The sequence below is a fragment of the Cetorhinus maximus genome, chromosome 10 (genome assembly GCF_964194155.1).
Source record: "Cetorhinus maximus chromosome 10, sCetMax3.hap1.1, whole genome shotgun sequence".
NCBI classification, from domain to species: domain Eukaryota; kingdom Metazoa; phylum Chordata; class Chondrichthyes; order Lamniformes; family Cetorhinidae; genus Cetorhinus; species Cetorhinus maximus.
In genome coordinates, this window is record NC_135888.1 from 3,599,254 (window position 1) to 3,615,948 (window position 16,695).

The 16,695-nt window shown below is 40.0% G+C and overlaps 1 protein-coding gene across 6 annotated transcripts in view; it reads right to left on the minus strand.

Moving 5' to 3' along the window:
- The window catches only part of strbp (spermatid perinuclear RNA binding protein), a 182,512-nt gene that overhangs the window by 128,074 nt on the left and 37,743 nt on the right, over positions 1-16,695 (minus strand). For 4 of the 6 annotated variants that reach the window (XM_078549843.1, XM_078549839.1, XM_078549845.1 and 1 more), the window contains exon 2: positions 3,344-3,428. The exons of the other annotated variants lie outside the window; for them this stretch is intronic. The gene's annotated coding sequence lies outside the window, so the exon portion shown is untranslated. The remainder of the gene's footprint in view (positions 1-3,343; positions 3,429-16,695) is intronic. 6 annotated transcript variants of the gene reach the window in all.

Genomic DNA, 16,695 nt, shown 5'->3' on the forward strand with positions numbered 1-16,695 from the left:
AACTCTACTGACTCTGCTTTGAGGTTTAAGTGCCGCACTATACCTCCTTAATAATAGGATCCAGCAATTTCCCTGTGACAGATGTTAAGCTAACTGGCCTGTAGCTTCCTGCTTTCTGTCTCCCTCCTTGCTTGAACAGAGCAGTCACATTCGCTATTTTCCAATGGGTTTCCAATGGTTTTCTGATGGGTCCTTTCCAGAATCTAGGGAATTTTGGAAAATTAAAACCAATGCATCTAATATCTTCTTTTCAAGCCCTCGGATGAAGCCCATCAGGGCCTGAGGACTTGTCAGCTTTTAGTTCTAATAAATTTTCTCAGTACCCTTTCCTTGGTGATTGTAATTGTTTCAAGTTCCTCCCTCCCTTGCACCTCCTGACTCACAATTGTTTCTTGGAAGTTATTTGCATTCTCTACAGTGAAGACAGATGCAGAATATCTGTTCATTTCATCTGTCATTTTCTTATTTTCCATTATTAATTCGCCAATCTCTCTCTCTAGAGGACCAAGGCTCACTTTACTTACTCTTATCCTTTTTAAATACCTGTTGAAACTCTATCAGTTTTTATATTTTTAGCTAGCTTTCTCTCGTACTTCAATTTCCCCCTCTTTATTAATCTTTTTTAATTCTTTGCTTTACATTCTGCCCAATTTTCTGATCTGACACTCATCTTTGTGGAATTATACACTTATCTTTCAATGTAATACTATCTTTAACTTCTTTAGTTAGCCCTGGTGGTATATCTTTCCCTTAAGAGTCTTTCTTTCTCACTGGAATGTATCTTCTCTGATTATTCTGAAATACCTCCTTAAATGTCTGCCATTGCATCCCTATTGATTTATCCTTTAACCTAATTTCCCAGTTCAAGTTAGCCAGCTGTCTTCTAACATTCCCTGGGTGACTAACCAGGTACGTAAGTGAGAAATGTCCAAAGTGTCCGACTCTAACTCAGAGCCAGAGGGTCCCAGGGAGCAGGGGAATTTCTGATCAAAGTTCAAACTTCCCATGCAATTCCCACAGAGTCAGCACGTCGGGACTTTTGTGGGGTTTCGATGCACATCTTGGGTCATATGTCCAGTCCGCGACGATCTGCAGGCTGGAAGATCTGGCCCATGGAGCTAAGCAGTATTTATAAAAATGCACAAGTACACAGTTTGTGGTCCAGTTCAAAACCTTCAGCAACACTGACCATAAATTCTAAGCCAGACAGACCTAAGAAAGAGTTCTAAGCTAGCCTTAACACGGAAATACTAACTGCCAATAATTTCAGCATGGTATAGACTCCCAATGCACTTCAAAATCATCAGTCGAGGGAAATATATAATAGAGTTTATTAGCAAGGACAGAGAGGTAGGGAAGGAGGTTACATTATCCATTGAACATTTCAGCACAGGAAGCTATTTTTCCATGATAAAGCATTCCAAATTCAACTCTATAGAAAGAAATTTCTCCTTAACTCAATCTTCACACTCATTGATAACCTCTCATCATAAACTTCCAAACCAGAGAAAATAGTCTTCATCTATTCACTCTAACAAAATCCTTCACAATTTAAAAGTTATATTGAATATTCTCTTAGATTTCTATGTTTCAGTGAAAATAGTCCGTGCATTAAATTACATTTAGCTTCTTACAGTGCTGGAAAAGCTAAAAATGTACTTTAAAAAAATCCAAAAAACGTAACTAAATGTTAAAACTATTACGCAAGCAGTTCCCCCCTACATAGCCTGCTCTTCTATCTGAACGTGACATTGGGCATTATGGAAAACATTCCATCTTGGGTATATTGAGAATTTAAAAAGTAAAAAAAAATCCTCTCCCCCTCCAGTATTTTATACATCTTAAGTTGTTAAATAAATATTCTGGGGTAATTACATTGTTTGGAATGTAGCTTTTATTGTTGACTGACGCTTTCACTCTAGACAGAGTGGGGGTATTTATGATGAGCTTTAGTGCTGACCTCTGACATAATGACTACAATTAATAAATCAGATCTGCATCTAATGAATAATTACACTTGTTCAAACGTTGACCACAGGAGGCTCAATAATGTGAAAAACATCTGTGGTGCTACATTGACGGATTCATCAAGGGCTGCGAATCCCCAGTAACAGGAAAAAGGAACGTTTATTGGAGAGAAAGAATTGAGAAAAACACATGCATCTTAAGCAGATAATGGGAGGTAAAGCAAAAAAAAACCTCTCAATGTAAATAACTGAGTATGATGCTTTGATGAAGGAAAAAAAGTAAAATCTTAAACATGTTCTGTAAAGTTAGCATTATGAATATTCTGTGTTGGACTTCTTGTATCTTTCGGTACCAGCAAAATGTGCAATATTTTACTTCCAGTCAGTCTTGTGACATATTGCTTTCATTAGAGTAATAGCTGGGTTAATCATTGTCACATTTTGACTACAAGATTGCGGAAAGGGGATCAACAACACTAGTCCCAAACTGAGTAATGCCTTTTATTTTTAAATTGGTTTGGTGAATTTCACTAGAAGCAAGTAGAATGCTTAGATTTTTATCAAAATTATCTGATGGGAAAATGCAGGTCAGTTTTTGATAAATTCACTTAACACCACCGATTAAACCAAATGGATGGTTAATAATAAATTAACATTATGACAGATCAGTCAATGTGAAACTAGGGGAGTGTTTGATAAAAACATTTCCCCATGAAATCTTAGGCTAATTGAAGAAAAAATACAAATATATACCTCTTGGAGGTCTCACCAGTTTTGGCTCTCTATATATGAAGATAAACTGCAGAGTCAAATCAGGAATGACAGGAGCATTGATCTGGGTAGCATTATTGGAATTCTGAAAGTGATCAGCCACCATCTTTACAACAGCTCATTTTGAATCACATCAGGGTCAGTTTGGGTGGGGAGCAAGTGGCTGCAGAATTAGGTGGGGTCAGATGGATAATAGTGCTGGAGAGTTGGGTGAATGAAACATAGCAGTGAGAGACATGAGTTACAGTATTTTAAAATTAAAACCTATTACATTTCAAGAGAATTAAGGGAATACCAGTTTAATAGCACAAGTTCAAACTGTTGCAGGGAATGGTTATTTCCCTCAAACTATCCTCAAGTGCTCCAATCCACGTTTTTAAAAATAATATTTACTGTATTTAGGACTTTAGATCCAATTCCAGTGTAAAGAAACATTCTCCTCTCTTCAGTATACATTTGCATCCATTTTCTTCTCTAGAGATCTGCTTATTTCTATTGATTTAGTTCATCTTCAGAGCATCCTTTCAACAGTATATGTATACATCACACCACATCAATAACTTTTAGTTTATTTGCACACACTTCAGAAATAGATCCTCAATTACCTTATGTGTACTTCAAACAAGCTTCGTGACAACAGGTATCCACATCATGTCATGTCATCATAGGTCAATGCTTCTACCTGGTGTACTGTGGAGTAAATTTGGAACAGTGTAAAGCAGTGCAATATTTCAACCAACCATGGGTAGTCTGGCTATTCAGAATTTTCATTTATTGAAATCAAGCTGCTTTATACGGCATTTTTGACATTGGCAGTACCAAAATTGAAAACATCAATACAACAAAGCTCATAAAAAACAATAAAACTGTTAATCTCTTCTCAATTTCAAAACAAGCTCAGAAAAATGTAAGTTTATATATACTTGCACTGATGCAATGGCACTTCAATTTAAGAAAATGACCAGTGTAAGGTACAAAAATGCATAATCATGTTGGCATGAATGAGACTTCATAGTGCACTTCACTTACATATTACATAATAGCAATCATAAAGTATGATCAGCTCTCCATTACTCCCCAATGCACACAGTGACTGACTTTTATATTAAAACGTGAGCATCTTTGGCCAATACACTTACAGAAAAGGATTTTTTTTTAAAACATGAACTTGGTAAAAATGTTACTTTCATATTCAGTGGGCTAAAAACAAAAGTTACTCTAAGTTGGAAGTTTAACCAAAGATGAAAGAAGAGTATAAAGGGTCAATCTGAGGCGTTATAGTAGCTAAAAGCATTGTTTTCTGCAAAATCAAATTCACCGAGACATTTTCAAAGAAATGTATAATACACCATGTACAAAAAGCAATTCTGTAACTTGCATTAGCCAAGATGCTCTGGCATTAATCTTTTATCAAGCCTTGAATCAAATTTAAACAAAGGAGGCTCTGCGATAAGTTAGCTAGCCCTTGTACACTGACCTTGTTTTGTGTTTTATTCCAACAACTGCCCTAAGATACCCAAGTAATTTCTATGATTCTAAATAACCAGTACTGAACTCTGCCATTCCATTACTCAATAGGGGTTCTCCTGCAATTGTGTTGCTGTGGCCCTTTTTAAAAAGTTGTTTCTAAAATGTTGGCATCACAATTGCCCTTGAGACGGTGGTGATGAGCTGCCTTCTTGAACCGCTGCAGTCCATGTGGTGTAGGTACACCCACAGTGCTGTTAGGGAGGGAGTTCCAAAATTTTGGCCTAGCGCCAGTGTAGGAACAGTAATACATTCCAAGTCAGGATGGTGAGTGGCTTGGAGGCGAACTTCCAGGTGGTGGTGTTCCCATGCGTCTGCTGCCCTTGTTCTTCTAAATGGTCGTGGTCATAGGTTTGGATGTTGCTGTTTAAGGAGGCTTGGTGAATTCCTACAGTGTATCTTGTAGATGGTGCAGAATGCTGTCACTCTGGTGAAGGGAGTGAACGTTTGTGTTTGGGGTGCCAATCAAACGGGCCTTCTGGAAATCTAAGTACAGTACATCCACCGGTTCCCCTTTATCAACTGCACATGTGACTCCTTCAAAGAACTCCAATAAATTGACTAAACATGATTTCCCTTTTACAAAACCATGTCGACTCTGCCTGATTGCCTTGAGTTTTTCTAAGTGCCCTGCTATAACATCTTTAATAATAGTTTCTAACATTTTCCCTGACAGATGCTAGGCTAACTGGCCTATAGTTTTCTGCTTTCTGTCTCCCTCCTTTTTTGAATAAAGGAGTTTGATTTGCTATTTTCCAACCTAATGGAACCTTCTCCAAATCTAGGGGTTTTGGAAAATTAAAACCAGTGCATCAACTATCTCACTAGCCACTTCTTTCAAGACCATAGGGTGAAGCCCATCCAGACCTCGAGATTTGTCAGCCTGCAGCCCTAACAATTTGCTCAATACCACTTCCCTGGCGATTGTAATTTTCCCAAGTTCCTCCCTCCCTTCCATTTCCTGATTTACAGTTATTTCCAGGATGTTACTTGTGTGCTCTATAGTGAAGACCTGAGCAAAATACCTGTTTAATTCATCCGCCATCTCCCTACTTCCCATTATTAATTCCTCAGACACACACACTATAGGACCAACACTCATTTGTTAAACTTTTCTTATTTAAATATCTATAGAAACTCTTCCCATCCATCTTTATGTTACTAACTAGCTTTCTTTCATACCGTAATTTTTCTCTCCTTATTAATCTTTTTGTCATTCTTTGCTGTTCTTTATATTCTTTCCATAATTATATGCTTTTTCTCTCAGTTTGATACTGTCTTTAACTTTTTTTAGTTAACTATGATTGGTGGGCCCTCCCCTTAGAATTTTTCCTTCTCATTGGAATGTATCTATTCTGTGTTTTCTGAAATATCTCTTTACACGTCTGAACTCCTATTGACATATACCTTAACCTCATTTGCCAGTTCACTTTAGCTAGCTCTGCTTTCGTGCCCTCATAATTGCCCTTATTTACATTTAAAATACTAGTCTTGGACGCACTTGTTTCTCCCTCAAAACAAATGTAAAAATCAATCATATTATGATCACTGCTCCTAGGGGTGCCTTCATTAGGAGGTCATCAATTAATCCTAGCTCTTTCTGCAATACCAGGTCTAGTATAGCCTGCTCTCTGGCTGGCTCCAGAACATGCTGTTCTAAGAAATTATCCTGAAAACATTCTATGAACTCCTCATCTAGGCTACCTTTGCCCATCTGATTTTTCCAGTCTATATGTAGATTAAAATTCCCCATGATTATTGCTGTGCCTTTCTGGCAAGCTCCCATTATCTCTTCTTATATACTCTGTCCTACTGTGTAGTTACAATTAAGGGGCCTATACACCACTCCCACAAGTGACTTCTTGCCTTTATCATTCCTCAACTCAACTCAAACCATTCTTACGTCCTGGTTTCCTGAACTTGGGTCATCCCTCTCTAGTGTGCTAATGCCATCATTAATTAACAGAGCCACCCCTCCACCTTTTCCTCACTTCCTGTCCTTCCTAAATGTCTCATACCCTTCAATATTCAGGTCCAAATCTATGTCATCCTGTAGCCATGTCTCTGTAAAGGCTATCAGGTTGTACTTATTTATCTCTATTTGCGCTATCTGTTCATCTGTTTTGCTTTGAATACTACATGCGTTTAGATATACAGCCTTTAGTTTTGTCCTTGAATTATTTTTTGTAGCATCTAGCCTTATCTGCTGGTTTACTCTGTCTCTTCCTGTCACAATTATCATTTCCCATATTAATACCTGTCTCTCTTGCTTTGTCACTACTCTTTGGTTTACCACATCTTCCCAAATTTGACCCCTTGCCCCACTATTCAGTTTAAAAGCCTCTCTACTTCCCTAGTTAGATGGCTCACGAGAACACCAGCCCCAGCACAGTTCGGGTGTAGACCGTCCCAATGGTACAGATCCCACTTTCTCCAATACTGGTGCCAGTGCCCCACAAACCAGAGCCCCACTTTTCCCACACCAGTCTTTGAGCCATGCATTCATTTCTCTAATCTTATTTATCGTATGCCAATCTGCACATGGTTTAGGTAATAATCCAGAAATTACCACCTTTGAGGTTCTGCTTCTTAATTTGGTGCCTAGCTCATCATACTGATTGTGCAGAACCTCCTTCCTCAACCTGTCTATGTCGTTGGTACCCACATGGACCGTGACTACTGGATCCTCTCCCTCCCACTGCAAGTCCCTCTCCAGCCCTGAGCAGATGTCCCAAACCCTGGCACCGGGCAGGCAACAAAGCCATCTGATTCTCGCTCTTTGCTACAGAGAACAGTGTCATTCCTGCTTACTATACTGTCCCCTACTACGACTATATTCCTTTTTGCTCCCCCCACTGGGATGGCTTCCTGTACCATGGTCAGTTTACTCATCCACCTTGCAGCCCCCACTCTCATCCAAACAAGCTGAGAGAACCTCAAACCTGTTGGACAATTGCTGAGTCACACCTTCCTGTCCCTGGCCACTGACCAAATCAGAAGACCCTATCTTAAGTGGTGTGACTGCCTCCTGGTATAAAGCATCCAGGTAACTTCCTCACTCCCTGATGATTCGCAGAGTCTGCAGCTCAGCCTCTAGCTCAATGATTCTGAGCCGAAGCTCCTCAAGCCGCAAACACTTACTGCAGACGTGTTTGCCCTGGATCACAATGTTATCCAGGGGCTTCCACATGCTGCAGCCTTGACACATCACATGTCCTGCCATCATTAATGTGTTTAAATAATTATTTAATTATATTAATCACTCGTTAATGTTGCTTTCTTATATATTTTATTAACCAAATTGTGTACTATTTTAAACCTTAAAGATAGAATAGAACTTACCCACTTACCAGATACTCACCAAACAGCTAGCTCCTTTCCTTGTAGTAGAGCAACAACCAATTTCTATAGGGTGAGAAAGATAGAAAGGGGAAACAAACACCTCCTTCTCTCCCTTCACCGAATTCCGCTGTCACCAACTCCAAGTCTTCACTCAGTTAGTCGGCTGCACTCTGTAGATCAGTATGTCCAATGTGGCAAATTGGCCAAAGACAATACTAAGTAAGTTAAGTTGCAGCAATGTGTATTTGTTGTCCATCCTTAATTGAGCAAGGAAGAATCAATCACATTACTTTTTGGACAGGAATCACATGCTGAGCAGACCAGGACTAAGTTTGTTAGAATTTAGATGCGTTGTTCTAGTAACCTAGAAGCTGAAGGTCACTTGCACAGTAAAACAAGAAAGTTGTTACCTTCTCTATTCCTGTTCTCTCTGGGTGTCTCCAAATTCTGACACATTTAGATTTGTGGGACCGCACTGTGAAAGCCTTCACAAGGACAGCAGTCTCATTGCTCTCAAAATTTTCCTGGGGAATCCAGTGACACAGAGGAGACTAACTGAAGAACTGGGTTTTGTTTGACTGGTAGGTCAGCTGGTGGTTTTGCAAAACAGTTGAGGTGCCTGAGTGACAGGCAGCACTGTATGGCTGCCAATAAGGTTAAAATGTACAATTTTCACAAGTTGGGCTGGTACAGTGACATCGAATTGTGTTCAGCCTTCAGCTTAGAAGATCTGTTGAAATGAGGGAGTGAAAGGAATAGGGTGCTATTGGCATAAAAGGAGAGATTATAGGAGTTTGGCCTTGAGCCAGAGGTCAATTAAATGTCTAGACACCATTGGGAAATGTCAGGTGACAAAGTGTGAGCAGAGTCAGAGCACAGAAGTCAAAACTTCGATTTTTTTTCCCTCCCCAAGTTTTTTTTAAATTTATTCTTTCATCGGATGTGGGTGTTGCTGGCAAAGCCAACATTTGTTGCCCATCCCTAATTATTCTTCAGCTGAGTGGCTTGCTAGGCTATTTCTAAGGGCAGTTAAGAGTCAACCACATTACTGTGAATCTAGAGTCACATGTGGCTCTGACCAGGTAAGGATAGCAGATTTCCTTCCCTAAAGAACATTGGTGAACCAGATAGGTTTTCACGACAATCAATAATAGGTTCATGGTCGCCATTGGTGAGACTAGCTTTCAATTCCAGATTTATTTTATGAATTGAATTAACTTCCACCAAGCTGCCATGATGGGATTTGAACTCATGCTTGCAGCGAAATTGCCTGGGTAACTGGATTACTAGTCTAATGACATTAACAATTTACCACCATCTCCCCCAAAAATTAGTATCAATTTTGTATCAATGTTTCAATTTTGGTAAAATAGGTTGTCTATTATTGAAGAAGTTTGTTTATTTGAAATAAACTGGAGCACACCTTCAGAACAGAATATTTCAGTGATCAGATTATCACTACCCTTTGACAGTATACAAAACAGGCTTGCTTTTGCAGTACAGTTGAATGAGACTGTTGTAGCTGTTCTCCTGGCCCTGGCAGTGAGAGCATCAATCCTGACTGCTGACAGTTTAAAACCTCAAAACCATTTCAAGAGATTGTACATTTGTTTCATTAATATTGCATACATTTTGTATCATATAGCAAACATGGTGACATAATCGCTAATGATCACAATGTTTGGCAAGCATCGAAATTCTATCAGACAACACTGTTGTAGATGGTCCAATAAAGTATGTTGAAGCAACTGTAAGAGCAGACTGCATTTAAGCACTCCACATTGGAAAAAAAATGGATGACATTAATGCTCCATCTTTGGTACCAAAATAGCAAAGTGACTAAACATGTCAAGTACTGTTTCCAATTAACAAAGTAGAATGATCAACTATAATGCTAAATATATATAATTCAACTCAGAGGATGTCAAACTGTGCAGTACTCCAATCAGGCCATATCATGACAACAGTTTACAGATTGGCTCACCAAAACAAAACGGAGACTTAGCCCCTAAAAGTACGTAGCTCAGGCTATACATTTAGCAGAAGCCCACCAATTTTCTTTTTGAACATAACAGGAACAGGGTTCTGCCATCTTCAGAGTTACAACCATTTACACTTCTGGTGCTAGGAGAAAGAAAAAACATTAGTCTTTCTTCCATGTCAATTTTCTTTCCCTCACTCCTCTACCCAATTCTTGACTCCTCTCTGGGGTACAGCTCCACAGCCAAATTCTGATACCATAACCATTATTCAACAAATGCTTTAACCATTATTCAACGAATGCTTTAACAGTCGCTGCTAATTCAGCTGTAGAGGGCAACTTGGTAAAATAGTGACCTCAACTTTCATATGTACACATTTCCAGCAAGGATCACTGCGCAACTATCAGGAAGGTCACTCATTCTTGATCCTCCCTCTCCCCTCTCCACCCAAATCCAGGAGCAATGTAGCTAATCTACTCTGGCCTCGAATAAGATCAGCTAACTTGACACAGGCCAGGGATTGAGCCTGGGACCTCTAGTTATCTGACTTAGCTCTGGTCAGGACAACATAGAAATTAGATTTCCAATGATGGAAAGATTCATAGCAGAAGTGTCAAAAGAGGAAATTTTTTTAAAAATTACTAAAACAAATTAATGCTCAGAGGAAATGTAGAAAACCTCAGCCACCCGCATCTAGAGAATTTAAATATTTAAAAAGGACGATGGCTAAAAAGAAACAGAGAAACTTTGCAATCCCTTCCTGTCTAAGCAGCTACGCAGTTTTTTAAAATTCGTTCATCACTGCTATGCCAGCATTTATTGCCCATCAGAGGACAATGAAGAGTCAACCATATTGCTGTGGGTCACATGTAGGCCAGGTCAGGTGAGGACATTAAAGGGAATTGGTGAAACAGATGGGTTTTTACGACAATCGACAATAGTTTCGTAGTCATCATTAGACTTTTAATTCCAGATTTTTATTGAATTCAAATTCTACTATCTGCTGTGGTGGGATTTGAACCCAGTTCACCAAAGCATTACCCTGGGTCTCTGGATTACCAGTCTAGTGACAATACCACTACACCACCACCTTCCCATGCAAGTCTGCTGGTGCTTTACTTGTGAACAAGATGTTCAGCAACAAGAGTGAAACAGGTATTCCAAAGATACAACTGAATCTAAGGGCAGTATTTAATCCAGGCGACAGCTGCTGTCTGGAGAACTGGTGAGAGCTCCATGTTGCCTCCTTTGGGGAAGGCCTGCGGTACTAAGTGCCAATCAGGCACTTAACTGGCCAGCGGTGGGCCTTCTCCAGGATAAGAAGCCCAAGGTGAAAATCCCACCCGAGAGCTGCCAACCAAACAGACAATGGCAACTGCCCATTTTAGGCAGTGTCAACAGGAGCGGTGGCAGCTGCTGGCAATGCACCCACCAGAAGCCCAGAATCCAGGAAGGCCCCCAGGTCACAAGTCAGTGAGAGCAGGATGGGAGTCATGCAAGAGGGGTTGAGGGGGTTGGCAGCAAAGGCAGGGGTTTGGCTCTCAGTGGCCACTCTCCTTGTCCCATTGTCGATTGTCTCTCGATTAGGTACCGAGTAGCAACAGTTACTGTCAGAGATATGGCTGGAACCGACTAGCTTAATTAGTGTTATAGCTTTGCGTTTCTGCAAACTGGAGCTTTTGCACTCTGTTTGCTACTGACTGGCACTGCTATTACCAGCCAATATTCAATAAAAATAAACTTTATCCTCAGGGAGATTCTTTCCCCATTTCTGGGTTACACAGGAAAGGGCTGGAGTTTACAATTGCTGTTGTATTAATGCAACCAATTTTAATGTTAAAAGATAGTAAAAATATAAGGAAAATTGTCAAAAAATGCTAGATAGTGATGCAAATTAAAGGATAGTTTCTTAGATCTAGAAATTGGAATGTGTTACAACTTGTTCTACAGGTGTGAAACATGCAAATAAGAGGTTGATAAGACAGGTGGGGTGCATTATGCGCCAGAAATGTACCACTCACCGCACCTTTTAGGGTTGTTCCATAGTTCTCCATTGTGTGTGTCTAAAACAGGAATTACAACTCTTTGCAAATACAAACTGGGGCCTAAAGTATGCTTCAAGCTGCTTCACAGAATTTGACTGAGAATGCTTGTGTTTGTCTGGGCATAAGTACACTCATCATTGACTTTGGCCTTATAGGAGATCATGGGGTTAATTTATAGGAGATCATGGGGGTACTTTATGGGAGGTCATGGCTGTAATTTATGCCATGACCACCTGGGAGCTGGGTGGGAATCAGCTTCTTGGTGATGACAGAAGATTGACAGCGGTATCTGCTAACCCCAAGCCAAAGTTGAAAAGGAAGTTGGACAGCATCTATTGGAAAACCCACCAGCAGCAGTTGTGCCAATTGGTTGGCTTCTCCACACCGGTTGTGGATGGCATTTCATGTAGCCATCAACTAATCATTTCAATTACCCGAACAGAAAAGGCTACCAATCATTGAATGTTCAACTCGTAAGTGACCAACAGTAGAATGTGAATGCCAAGTATGCTGGCAGCTGCCCCAACTCTTTTAATCCACATGATAAGGTAAAAACAAGGAATCTCATGATAAAAATGGAATTTGACTTATTCAAGCACAACCATATCAACTACACTGGGATTGTCCCTAGGAAGTTGTCCAGTTAAAGTACAAAAGTTATGGTACCAAAGATATATCCTGGTTTATCACTGGACAAAGAAAATTAAAGTTTCATTTGCAATATATTGCTACCGTGTCTCCGACTGTGTTTTAAACTCCATTGCCCAATAGAGAAGGGGTTTTCTTTCTGTCCCAGAATGAAACAAATATTTGCATTTATATAACCTTTTTTTGGCCAAAATCTCCTGAAGTGTTTCACAGAACAAATTATTTCTGATATACACTAACTGTACTGTAGGCAAAGGTTGGATGCAGTAAGGGTTAAATGAAGAACAAGTTGCCTTCTATTCTGATCCATCAATATATTCTAGCCTATGAAGAGCGCTTATGCTACATCAGTGTGACGTTTTCACGTCCCACACAGCCATTCTTTTGGCCTCGTGAGCAAGTTTGCCAATTAGCACCAACTTTTGAGCAATTTCATATTATGAACTCACATCTGCTTAGCTCACCCGTGCTAGCCTCCCACTCTCCCACTGTGGCCTCCTCCAAGGAATCCCTGATTGGCCATTCTGTCAGAAAGCTCTGATTAGCCATTCAGGACACTAAAAGGCGAACCACGCGTAAGCAAATGGAATGTAAGGGGTGGGGCCTTAAAACACGGACATTTGAGCAATTTGGAGAAAACTGCCAGGACACTGGGATGCTTAATGAAAAACCCAGGCTGTCCCAGCAAAACGCAGTGGGGGGGCTGGTCAGCCTAGAGTGTGTGTGCAATGTCTGAACTTTTTTGCTGTACCCGAATCCGGTAATATCCCCAATTCTACATTTACCCTACAACTAACTAATTATTGTAGGAAACTACATGCTGTGCCAAATCCACTTGGCTGAGTATAACTCTTGAGTTATTTGCTGCTAGCCATCAGAAACATGGTGCTACTGTTTGGAACAGAACATTTACTGTTGTAAGTTTATTGCCAAAATTTAATGCTCTTGTCAGGAGTTCTCTGAAACTCAGTCGGTGCAATAGTATTCTTCACTGGACCTTTGACATCCTGATAGTGTGAAGGGTCTGAACTAGGGCATATGAACAGAATTAGACTTCCAACCAGAAGTAATGAAAATTGTCAGCATTCTCAGGGCTCAATATATAAAGTACATAAATGCAACAATAAAAACCAAAATATTGAGCTTACCATTTCACTTGATAGATGTCAAAGTTATGTCCTATGTTAATATTTAGAGTTTTTAAGGGTGCTATTAAAATTCAAGGATAAATAGTTCCAGTTTTTCTCAACATCATCCATTAGCCTTTTTAACCCTTCCCTATTTCACCTCTTAGCCTCGGTTTCTCTTCTGAGTAGCCACAACTAAACTTAATATTCTGATGCAGCCCGATCGTAGCACTGTATAGCTTTAGCAATTTGGCATTAAGTTGGCACTCTGTACTCTATTTGTTTACTTGAGTCCTGCTCTGGAATGACTGGACATAGTCATTCTTCAGTATTGTTGCAAATATCTAGTTCAGAGTTCATGTGCTTTAATAAATCATTTTTAGTTTAGGGATTAAGGTTTAACGGCAGAAAATGGGATAAAATAGCAATTAAAGCAAGTTTGGAGGCTATTACACTTAAAAGATTGGGTTATGTTGACTCAAGAGTTTAACAGCTGGAAAGGCAATAACAGCTGGAAAGGCAAGATCATAAAACAGCAGGTGGGCTTACTTAGCTAAAGAACTGGAGTTGTAACATCTGTAACCCTTGTAGTAATGGCAGTTGAGAGAGAGATGTTTTTGTTTTGAGAAGTAGAGGCAAATTACTTCAAAAGCATCCAGTAAACCCTGAAAGGTAGTAAACCCCTTTACTTCATCAGATCAAAGAATAAATTGTGAATGAAGGATAATTAATCTAAAGGTTGGTTAGAGGACAGCCCAGAGCATGCTACGTCATTATGGAGGTGGGTGGAACTTAGGGAAGCTCTCTGGTTTCAATTTATCTGGGTGATTGCTGGAAAAAAGTTAATTACAGCTTGGAACTGGTGTGTGCAGTTTGCTCTGAGAGAAGATAGACAAAGTAAATGACAGTTAGTTAGACCTGCACTGTAAGCAGAGTAAAAACCTGACTTCATTATTAATTGTGTGGAATGTGGGTGAGACTTAATCTCAGTTTGAATTTTGTGAGGGAACAGAAGCTGGAAGATTGCCTAGATTGAAACCAGTGGAAGAATCTAACAGGAGTCCCCATAGACCCCTGTGAAAAATAATGTAATCAACTGAATTAGCTTGGAAGTATTGAAAGGTAATCAGAACAAGGCCTCCACAGACAAGAGTGGGTAAATGAAAGTTTTACCTCTGAGAATAGCTGGTGCTGAGGAGAATTCTCCAGAGGACTGTGGCATACTTATGGGTGGTCCCTAAAGAAGTAAATAACTAAGATCGATGTGTCTTGTAAGAAAATTCTTGGGGGAAGTAAGAAATAAACCTGAATGCATAACATACATAGTTATAAACCATATTGTTAAGTTAATACTGCTTGTTTTTGTTTAAGTCTATACACAATAAAATTTATGTTTTTGTTTAAAACTGTGAAATTTTGGGGCAGAGTTCTATTGGTTAAAACGGGGTATTCAGATTTCTCTTTAAATGCTACAAGTCCCTAACTGGATCATAACTGTATACTAGGAGGTTTTTTAATTCATTTATGGGATGTAGGTGTCGCTGGCTAGGCCAGCATCTATTGCCCATCCGTAACTGCCCTTGAGAAGGTGGTGGTCAGCCTTTCTCTAACAGTTAGTCTAAAAGCATTCATTATGCACCTTACTTCCACTGCTTGCCCATCTGCACTTTTTCCACATGTTTTTCTATAGTTCTTTAGATGCTTCATTGGACTCTAGTCACCTTTCTCCTCCCAAATGTTGTATTTTTCACCTACACAAGGGAGTTTATGCGTTATCCTTTTCAACATTGTTTTTTATTCTCGCATAATTCTTGCGTCATCCCCACTCCTATAACTGGCACCTTAAACCATTCAGACCATTAAAAGAAGAGTTTAACAGTTCTACCACAAACTATTTTTCCCTCTCACAGCAAACAACAAATTACCACAGATTTACTCCTGGGACAGAAACCAGCCTCAATCAATGTGATCCAGAATTACAAATTCATTTCTATCCGAAAGCCCTCTTAGTTTCTCCAATATGTGTGCTCAATAGGTTTTGGAGCTTTTAAACAAAGTTGATTTCTATTAATTCCATAAAAATGATCCTCTAAATTTCTCTCACGTTCATAGCATAATTAGAAAAATGGATCAAGTCACAGGTCTTTCCAACAAATTAGAAAATTACAATTTTCAAGTCATGCAAAATGAGTACTGAATCAGGACTGGAAAAGTTAGTTTCTCATGAATGTCCACTGCATCTCATCAATAGCAATATAAAAGAAAAAACACTATGGCCTGATTGACAACTCTCTCCTCCATCCTCACCCCTTTTTTAACCCCCCCCACCTTTTTCAATATCATTTTTATTTTTCCCCCACTTATTTATTTTCATTTTTATTCATTGTTTTATACCCACCTTTAAGCCTATTTTCGATCTTTTTCACCCACCACCGTCCCCTCCCTCACCCTCACTAGGGCCATCTGTCACTTGCTCATGTTGTTCTTTCCAGAGTGCTTACCCTTGTCCGGCTATTATCACATACTGTTTTCTATCCTTAATGTCACCATTAGCACCTCCTTTATTCAGTACTACCCCTTTGATCTTTTGTTTATGACATCTTTGGCAATCTCTCCTTTGCCTCCACCTATCGCTGGCCTTCTATCCAGTTTCACCTGCTCCAACCCCCTTAAACAGTATAAATTTCACCACATTTTTACTTCTCTTGGCTCTGAAGAAGTCATACGGACTCGAAACGTTAACTCTGTCTTTCTCTCCAAAGATGCTGTCAAACCTGCTGAGTTTTTACAGCATTTTTTGTTTTTGTTATGGCCAGAATTCCTGGCCCATTGGAAACTGCTTTAGGTGTGGGGAGAGCCAGGAAAGTAGCTGAAAAACCTGTTGGAATGGCTGCCCAACACTGTCCAACCTCTGGGCTAGTTTCCCAGGAATGGACGGCCACTGGAATTGGCGACTCAATCCACAGAGATGGGGAATCAATGCAATTAAGGCTCCACTTAAGGGCCATTTTCCCACACCAATGGATTTATCCTAGTGGGGTACTGAGTCCAGAGCCTGGCAACAATTTGGAGGCAATCTCTCAAAGATGGCAGAGGGTCATTGGGGCCTGCTCTCCATGCCCCATGGCGGAGCCGCAAGGCTGAGATGGCTACAGCTGCCTCTCTCAATGGGGCTGTCAAGGGCCCTCTCAATGGGCCTTCCATGTCCCTGTTCCACTCCACATACCTGTTTCACCTGTCATCCTTCATGAGGCGGCCTCCATGTTTGCTGCTGTGCCATGGGAGT